This window comes from Vombatus ursinus, unplaced genomic scaffold (assembly GCF_900497805.2).
Source record: "Vombatus ursinus unplaced genomic scaffold, bare-nosed wombat genome assembly UNPS02009132.1, whole genome shotgun sequence".
Classification (NCBI taxonomy): domain Eukaryota; kingdom Metazoa; phylum Chordata; class Mammalia; order Diprotodontia; family Vombatidae; genus Vombatus; species Vombatus ursinus.
In genome coordinates this window covers 10,523,460-10,532,896 of record NW_020948910.1, presented here as the reverse complement: position 1 = coordinate 10,532,896, position 9,437 = coordinate 10,523,460, and the positions used below count along the sequence as shown (strand labels likewise).

General features: G+C 41.3%; 1 protein-coding gene across 1 annotated transcript in view; it reads left to right on the top strand.

Annotated features, from left to right (window-relative positions):
• The first annotated feature begins 1,119 nt into the window (after positions 1-1,119).
• ECT2L (epithelial cell transforming 2 like) overlaps positions 1,120-9,437 on the top strand; it is a 108,449-nt gene continuing 100,131 nt past the window's right edge. The window contains exon 1 of the mRNA XM_027850722.1: positions 1,120-1,207. The gene's annotated coding sequence lies outside the window, so the exon portion shown is untranslated. The remainder of the gene's footprint in view (positions 1,208-9,437) is intronic.

The following is a 9,437-nucleotide window of genomic DNA, read 5'->3' as shown; positions in this document are numbered from 1 at the left end:
AGATGATTGTGACTTGTACTAGAAAAGTTTTTGGTGTGGATTGTTTCAGTAACCATTCTAAGTAGCAGAATTGGTTGTAAGCATCAGTTTTGGGGTAGCTAGGTGCCACAGTGGATAGAGCACCCATCCTGGAGTCAGAAGGACCTGAATTCAAATCTGGACTCAGATTGTTAGAAGCTGTATGACTGGGGCAAGTCACTTAACCCCGATTGCCTCAAAAAAAAAAAAAAAGTAACTTTTAAACACTACCATCAAGAGGCAATTAATGTTCCGAAGTCCTATAGTTTTGACAACTTGATTAAATGTTGAAGTTCAACATGCTAAACATAACTGAATCCAAACAATAAAATCCTTATCAATAATAATAAATAAAACCCTTATCAATAATACCAAATCTAAGGAAAGAGACGTAATAGCAAGGATTTTGATTTAACCATAGTTATTTGAGAAGCATTCAGGTGTAGAGGGATCTGGGTTCCAATTCTAGCTCTGCCCAAGTAAACTTGAACAAATCAATTTACATCTTTAGTTTAGGAGCCTTCAAACTTAATTCTACCAAGATTATAGGGACCAAACAATGGCCATCTCGCCCACTGTAGTTTGCTTTATTTGGTTCGCCAGCCATCCTGTACAGAAACTTGTTAGCATTAGAGGACTTGGAAGGGGCAACATAAATGTAAGGGTCCCCGTACCCCTGGAACTGCGCTTAAGCGAAGGCATAGGATACGGCCTTCACCCTGTCCGAGGATAAAAAGGTGGCGGGATGGGCTGGAGCTCTCAGGAATAGCTGGGGTCCCTATACGGCTACAGGGCCGCGGAGAGCCGTTCACTGGCTCTCAGCGCTGTCTGGGCACAGACGGACGACAGGGTTCCGCGCCCCGGCTCAGACGATGCGCAGACAGCCCGCGTCCCGGCACAGACAGACTGGTTGGGCTCTTTTCCCCTCGGCCCTTTGCTCTCTGGACTCGTTTTCCGGCGCGGTGCACCTAAACCTGCGCCGCCTCAGGGCAGGACGTACATCCCCACTGCGCGCTCGGACTGCCAGACTGGAGCTTGCTTGTTGTTACGTCCCTATGGAGATGGGGTTGTGCTCCCATCCCCTTTTTCCAGTGAGTTGCGAACCAGAAGCTGTGGAAGAAGGCAGCGAAGGCAGCTTCCTCCGGAAACTCCCTTCACTTTTCTCGCTTCCTTTCCTACCTCTCCAGAGGTAAAATATATATGGGACATGGGCGATACATCTCTTATTTGGGTACTCTTACATAGCATAGTTCCCCGCCTCCCCTCTTCTCTTCCCACCCCCATCCCCCACCCCACCCCCCAATCTCCCCGGTCGCAAGACAGGAGAAAGTGCCTTGGCACCAAGGTGGAGAGAGGAGACTGCAGGACTCAGACCGGGAAACAAATTCCCGTCAGTGACTTGATGCTTTCCTAGGATCATAGATTTAGAGGTAGATGAGGACAGAGAGGTCATCTAGTCAGTGTGGAATAGGGGAAAGAGCACAGGATTTGGAATAAAAGGGTCTGGGGTCAAATATTGCCATAGCCACAACCTGGATGACCTTGAGCAAATCCCTTTACCTTGCTGGCCTTCTGGACTAGATGACCTCTGAGAACCTTTCTAGTTCTAAATCTGTGATTCTAGGCCAGTCTTTTCTTTTTACAGATGAGGGAACTGAGGTCCATAGAGACTGAGTGACTTACCCAATGTCACCCAGGGAATAAGTGACAGAGGAGAAATTTGAACCCAGGTCATCTGATGGACAATTTGGAAATTTGTTTTGCTTGACTAACATACACACACTCATATATGTGTTACAAGGTTGTTTTTTTCTGAAGTGGGAGAGAAAATAAGTGCTTGTTAATTGACAAATTAATAAAAATAAATCCACTATCTAAAGTAAAAAAAAAAATTGACAAAAGATATAGGCTTTAAGATTTAACAAAGTGCTTTCCTCATAACAGCTCTGGGATGTAAGTAGTAGTGTGTTATAATCCTCCTTATTTTACAGAGGAGGAGAAAGGTTTTAAGAAGTGAAAACATTAACTAGCAGAAGCAGGATTCAAAGCCCAAGACCCCTGAAACCAAATACAATGCTTTTTCCACACATGATACTGTAGTTTGCTTATCAGCCCCAACTCCCAGTGGATGGAAAGGGGAAAGAAATCTCATCGATTTTTTTTTTTTATAGAGCTCCTGGCTTATACTAACGGCATCATCTTTCCTCTACTCCCCTGACTTCCATCCCATTACTTGCTGTGATTTTAAAAGGGTATACATGGGGTGACAGAAGTGTCCAATGCTATTATAGCTGGTCAAGTGAATATAACAACATCCTTACAGTTAGAATGCTGAAGTCTCATGAGTTCCAGCTTTTTTGAAAAGTAGATATAACTAGAGTCACCTTTTTCAGCATGGAGTCTTTAAAAAATAATATTAAAAACTGTCATTTATCTAGTAAAATGCTTAAACCCCCTTTGATTTTTTAAAACAATCATAAAAATGTTTTAAAGTTTGCATAGCTCAATGTAACTTACCTCATTTTATCATCAGAAAAAATGATATGACATAGATGCAATATTATCAGCATTATGATGAATAAACTGGAACACAAAGAAATTTAAGTAATTTATCCATGGTCATACAGCTAATGCCAAAGTTGAGATTTGAACCTAGGTGTTCCTGACTCCAAGTCTGGCTATAGTTTTAGTAGAGCCACTAAAGCTTTCTGTTCAGAGCAGTGACATTGCAAGAGCTTTGTTTAAAAAAAAAAGTTATTTAGGCAGTGGTGTGAAGGGGGATTGACGAGAGGAGAGAATGGAGGTTAGAATCCAGGTGAGTGATAACCAAGACCTGTTTTAGTATGATTCTAGTGAGAATAGAGGAGAGGGAATGGGTGGCAGCTTACTAGTAGAATCAGCAAGACTTGGCAACTGGTTGGATGGAAGAAAGGAAAGAGAGGAAGAATTCAAGATAATCCCAAATTGGGAAGATTGGGTGAATGGTGACACCACACACTGAAATAGTAAAGTCAAGGGGAGCATATTTTAGACATTTTGAATTTGAGGTGGCAATGAAACTTAGAGATGGAGATGTTTGGAAAGCCCGTAGAGATAAGATCTGAAATCTGAAAGAGAATTCAGATTGGAAATGAAGATTTGGGAGTCATCTGCATAGAGATGATAGTGGAAGCCATGGGAGTAGATGAAATAGTCAAGGGATAAAGTGTCAAGAGGGAGAAGAGAGTCAAGAATGGGTCTTGACAATGACCTGTATTAAGTGGTTGGGAAGGAGATAGCTAGGGAAGGAGAAAGAGGAATGGTTAGAGAGGAAAGATAAGAATCAGGAGAGTATGGAGCCTCTTAAACTTAGGAAGAAGATAAGATTTAGTAAGCACATATTTAGTTTAAGTAAATAATATTTAGTAAGTGACAAGTCTGTCAAAAGCTAATGAGAAATCAAGGAAAATTAGAACTTTTCAGAAAGTCCATTTGGGGATAATGATTAGAAAGTCACTGGCAATGAGATGACAGTGAGTAGTGAGAAAGTGGAAGTATTTGGAGTAGAGAACTTTTTCAAGAAGTTTAGCAGTAAAGGGGAGTTAGAGAAATGGGAGAGTAACTGATAAGAGAAGAATAAAGAGAAAGCTTTTATTTATGAATGGAAAGACTTGAGCTTGTTTGTAAAAAGAAAGGAATGAGCCAGTGGTGAGGGAGCAAGAGATTCAATCAGCAAGCATTTATCAGGTGCCTACTACATACATGTTACACAGTGCACTGTGAGCTGGGGATACCAATACAATATACATGAAAGAAAATGGAGAGAGGAATGGAGGAAAATAGCTTTGGAGGAGACGACTGGAGAAAAGGACTCAATAACATAGACCCTCCTTATGGCTTGCTTGTACATAGTTGTTTGCATATTGTCTCCCCTATTAGACTGTGAGCTCCTTGAGTTAAGGGACTGACTGCTCTTTTTGGTCTATGTTATGTTTATTGGCTGACTGACTGACTAGAGAGAAAGAGAGAGTGAGTGATGCTGCTGCTAAGAAATGGAGGAGGGAACTGAGGGAGTGCATGTGAGATGCTCTTAATTTTTTTTTTTAGCAAAGTAAGAAATTACACCACCTGTTTTAAGTGTGGGGCACAAAAAAGATCTGTGGTAGGTGCAAAGGAGGGAAGTACTGTGGGGGATGAGATAGGAAGTCGGGGGTAGAGGAGCATGATCATTGAGCATCAGCAAGGTGAGTTCACAGTGAGTGAAGTCAACTGTTTCGTTTTTCTTACTGTCTGTGTTCAGCAATCCTGGAGCATAAGCAGAGAAATCAGATGGTGGGGATTACCTAGGGATAATGAATAGCTGACCACCACATCATACACATGATCTTTTCTCACCCTCACACCCAAAACCTACTTCTACTACAGGACAAGGAGAGAATTCACCAAACTATTCCCTTCTCTTTTCTCTCATGTGACAGACCCAGAGTGTCTCTTTCTAGGGTTTAAATACCTAGACTCAATGTTTAAGCTGAGATGACAGTAAGTATAAATTCAAATTGCTCTTGAGATCAACACTTTATTGTATTAGTGCCTTACACATGTATCTCACAAATATTAATTGATTAAAGTTATTGTTAGCAGCAAGATTTGGCATACGCAACATTTAGCAAGTTGTCAGAGTTTTAAAATCCTTATTGAAAGAGCTGCCAAAAGGGAGGTTTTTATCTTTTATTAATTTCTGAGCCACTTTCTTATAAGCACCTGATTTTTAAAATGGATATATGCAAGCATATCTGTGTCACTTTTGAATTCCACATTTTATTTATGAGGCTTACAAATTGTCTAAGAAGAAAATCTTTTTTTTTCTATTTTAAATGATTAAGCTACAGTAGGTAAGTCAGATCAATTCAAAGACATTTAGCAAAAACCTGTAGTGACACTGACCTCCTGGCTGATTCACAAAGAAGAAACTCTGTCTCTCTGTTCTAGGCATTCCCTCTGGCTGTCACCCACACCTGGAATGCTCTCCTTTCTCCACTTTGATTACTGACCTTCCTGGCTTTCTTTAAGTCCCATCTAAAATCCCTTTCCCAGTTCCTCTTAATTCTAGTGCATTCCCTCTGTTAATTATTTCCTTTTTATCCTGTATATAACCTGCTTTGTATATATTTGTTTATATGTTGTCTCCCCCATTAGATTGTAAGCTCCTTGAGATTAGGGACTGCCTTTTGCCTCTTTTTGTACCCCAGAACTTAGCACAGTGCCTGGCACATAGTAAAGTAGGTACTTATAAATGTATATTGATTGATTGCTAGGCTCTGAGGATATAAATAAAATTAATACAATCCCTGCCTCCATTGTAATAAAAGTGTCCCCAAAATATGCTTCAGTGAAGCTAAGATCTCATCAAAGTGGTTTCCCCTCCAAAGGTGGAGATCACAACTCATCTGTACTTCATCCTGTTTCATTTTTGTCCATTCTCTCCATAAATCCGATCTAGGAGGCCCAGTGTGCTGGAGACCTTTCTCTAGGTCTTCATTAAGGGCTGAGTCAGCTTTGGCAATCTCTTGACTGCATTTTTGGCTGCACTCATATCTGACTGTGCCATAAGGGAAAAGGTAGAAGGAAGGGAAGGAGGGAGGGAGGAAAGAAAAAAGGAAGGAAAGAAATAAGCATTTATTAAATACTTACTATATGTCAGTCACCATGCTAAGCACTTTACAAATATACCTCATTTGAACCTAACAACCCTGGGAGGTAGGTGTTATTATTATCCTCATTTTACATCTGATGAAACTGAGGTAGACAGCGGTTGCCCAGGGTCACACAGCTAGGAAGTATCTGAGGCCAGATTGAAACTCAAGTCTCCCCAACTCCAGGTATAGCATTCTATCCACTATGCCACCTACCTCCTAAGGCTCAGGCAATAATGGGCCACTGAGAAGTAGGCTGCTGTCTTTGACCCGGTGTTGCAGCCAGCCTAGCATTGGTGCCAAATGAGCTTTGAGGAGTAACATTGGGAGTCCAGCCCATAGGAAGGAATCATCCATCAATGATGTCACCTCTGGTGGAACCAATACTATAAATTTAGCTTAGTTTTGAGCCTATTATCCCAGAGATCAGGTGATGTAGGGAAGAGTATACCTTCAAAGTATTGGGGAGAAATGTTAGAACATTTGCTCTTAATGTATCTTTGAAGTAAATGCCCATTTGTTAAAAACTACAGGGACAACTAGGTGGCACAGTGGATAGAGCACTGACTCTGGATTCAGGAGGACCTGAGTTCAAATCCAGCCTCAGACACATAACACTCAACTAGCTGTGTGACCCTGGGCAAGTCACTTAACCCCATTGCCTAGCCCCCCCCCAAAAAAAATTAAAAGTGAAAAGCTTGAATAAAAATAAGTTTTTTAAAAAAACTATGCAATGTTAAGTGATTAATTAAAACCAGAGTGCTAATCAAAGGCCCTTAAAAAGAGGGACCATAGCTGAGAAAGTGCCAGTCAATGGCAGATGAGAGAAAAATCTCACAAACCCTCAGGGTAGCCCAGTATCAGGTAGGAGAGACGTACTCAATCTGGTCCTGACAGCATGGGGCCAGTTCCTATATGTTACATAGAGTTAGCATCTTATTGTTTGTATATGTATATACATGTTATGGAGAGTTAGCACCTGACAGTTTGTAGATGGGCATACATGTTACCAATAGCATCTTACAATTTTCATATGTGCATACAGTACATACATGTTACATATAGTTAGCATAGTTTAGTTGTAGATGGACATACATACTATCTATACTTACCATCCTATATTTCCATCCTTGTTTCCTATAGTTCTAGTTTATACATGTGTATATGTGTTACGTAGACTTAATCTTATAATTTGTATATGTGTATGGGTACCAGAATTATGATTTCATTAGGACAGGGAACTCCTGGTAAGGAAATTGCCTCTGCCAATGCTAATGACAAAAATTCTGCAACTTATAATCTTAGACAGTTGACTAGAAGCATTGAGAGGCTAAGTGAATTTTAGATAGAAGAATCTTGCTGCCTCTGGAGATAAGAGAGAGTATTGTTATGTCTTGTATTGCAATTGTGTCTTCCTGCTGCTAAAGAAGAGCCCGATATGTTGGAGAAGAAAGAGCATTGAAGGTCTGCTGTTTGGTTGTTGCTGATCATTCAGCATGGGAAGCTCGAGAGTCAGAACTGTAGCTTTTTCTTTCTAGATTATTGATGGATATTCTAATCAAGGGCCTGAGTAAGGCAGACAGGTACATCATTACCTGAGACCAGCTCTAGGGTAGACATCCAGGGTGAGCTGATCAAGGCTGAGGACAACATGAACTGCCATATGGTTAGCTTTATGGGCATGTTCAGAAATGGATGAACGGCCCAGTTATATTGTTGTTTGTCCTTCATTCTCAAAGAGGACCATGACGTCAGGAAAGAGATGTCATGATTTGCAAGTGAATTAGATTTAAGTGAGGAAGGGCTGTGCAAAGTCATCAGCCTCATTCTCTCCTCCCAAAACATCTGGGCCCAGTGGCAAGATATAGATCAGGATGACTGGAGATGGGCCCAGATGTAGTGGGAGATCTTGGCCTTTTTGAGCTAAGGTCTTTCCCGGGTCTCAGTTTGTCTGATGCAAAGCCCATTCAGTGATTAAGGCTAGGTAAAAATGAGGCAAAGACTGGCCTCTTTTACCTAGTCAAAAAATAAAATCAATCTGGGAGGGGAAGTACCTCAGGGTTCCTGGCCAAAACAGAAACAATTGTTATTTACACTCTGAGCTGTCAGAAGCCAAACAATGACGAAGTGAGGCTTGGACTGCGACCCATTGTTAGCCAATCAATGAGAACCAGAGTGATTTGAGTTTAAGGCATGAACCATAAAAAAGAAATCTAATCCCCAAACCCCAAGATATCATTCTAGGTTTCAGTAATCAAAATTCATTTGGACAGAATACTCACAGGTAAGGGTATGATTCCCTATATGGACAGAGGGAGAGGAGGAAAAGGAGGGGAGGAAGGAAGGGAGGAAAGGAGGGAGAAAAGAGGGAAGAAAGGAAGGAAGGAAGGAAGGAAGGAAGGAAGGAAGAAAGGAGCTGCATTGCCCAAATGAAATTGGTAGTTGGGGGGGGTGGAGCTAGTACCATTCACAAGTTATTGTTTGTCCTTTGTTCTTAAAGAGGACCATGACATCAGGAAGGTGATGTCATGACTTGCAAGTGAACTGGATTTAAATGAGGGAGGGATGTTCAAAGCCACCAGCCTCATTTTCTCCTCGAAGCCATCTGGGTTCAGTGGAAAGATATAGCCCGGGATGACTGAAGATGCCATCCTGCCCTCCGCCCCCAGCTGTAGCAGGTTTATATCCAAGGTTGCAAAATACACACCCTGATTTTGCTGGACATGCTGAAGAATGCCCTTAAGTTAAAGACCACAAAAACAAAAAGCTAGAGCTCTGGGGCCTGGTGACAGAAAGCATCCATTCTGAAGTCCCAAGTAGTTTCCAGAGGAAGAGAGCATGGTCTGGGCCAAGCCAATATCTTTGAGAAATGAAGATAATCTCACCTGGGGAACATAACTTTGTCTTTCTTGTTTCATGCTTTTAGGGATTTTCTACTGTCTCCTTGGATATTTGCTTCCTCTTTTGGGGTGTTGGGGGTGAAGCAGCAGAGGGCAGGAGGATCACCAGTCATACAAACATATTTGGAAGTGTTTAAAAAAAAAGTCTTGAATTTGGAGTCAGAGGACTTGGGTTCACATTTTATCTTTTCTACTTAACATTAACTTTGACAAATCATTTCCCCTCTGTAGGCTACAATTTCCTCATCTGTTAAATGAAATGTTAGGTTAAATTAGATGTCCTCTAAGGTCTCTCTCTTTCAGCACTAAATTTCATGATATTCCCTAAGTTACTATAATTTCTCTACACATTTGACAGAAGGGAAGATAAATGCCACATTAGATTAGTTTCTTACCTCTTTCTTGATCTTTTCCCTTCTCCATGTGCCTCACAAAGGTGAGGGGATGGGCAGTGAAGGAGGTGGAATCCTAGTCAGGCATTTCAAATTTCTGGTCATTTGGGCTACAAGTAGGGCCAAGTTGTCTGGCTCAAAAAGAAACATGCCAGTTTCTGAGTCATAAACAGAACTTCCTGAAGCACCTTAATTTTTCCCTTTCAATTTCCTTGCAAAATAATAAGCAAGTCTGAGCTAGTTTGGGCCATGGGAACTGATACAGCCAAGGACAAGAGATTGGGTTGTAGGTCAGTCAGTCGATGTTTATTAAGCACCTACTGTGCACAAGACACTAAGAACTGGGGGTACAGAAAAGAAGAAGACAGTCCTTGCCCTCCAGGAGCTTACAGTCTAATGTGGGAAGATACACACACACACACACACACACACACACACACACACACACACACACA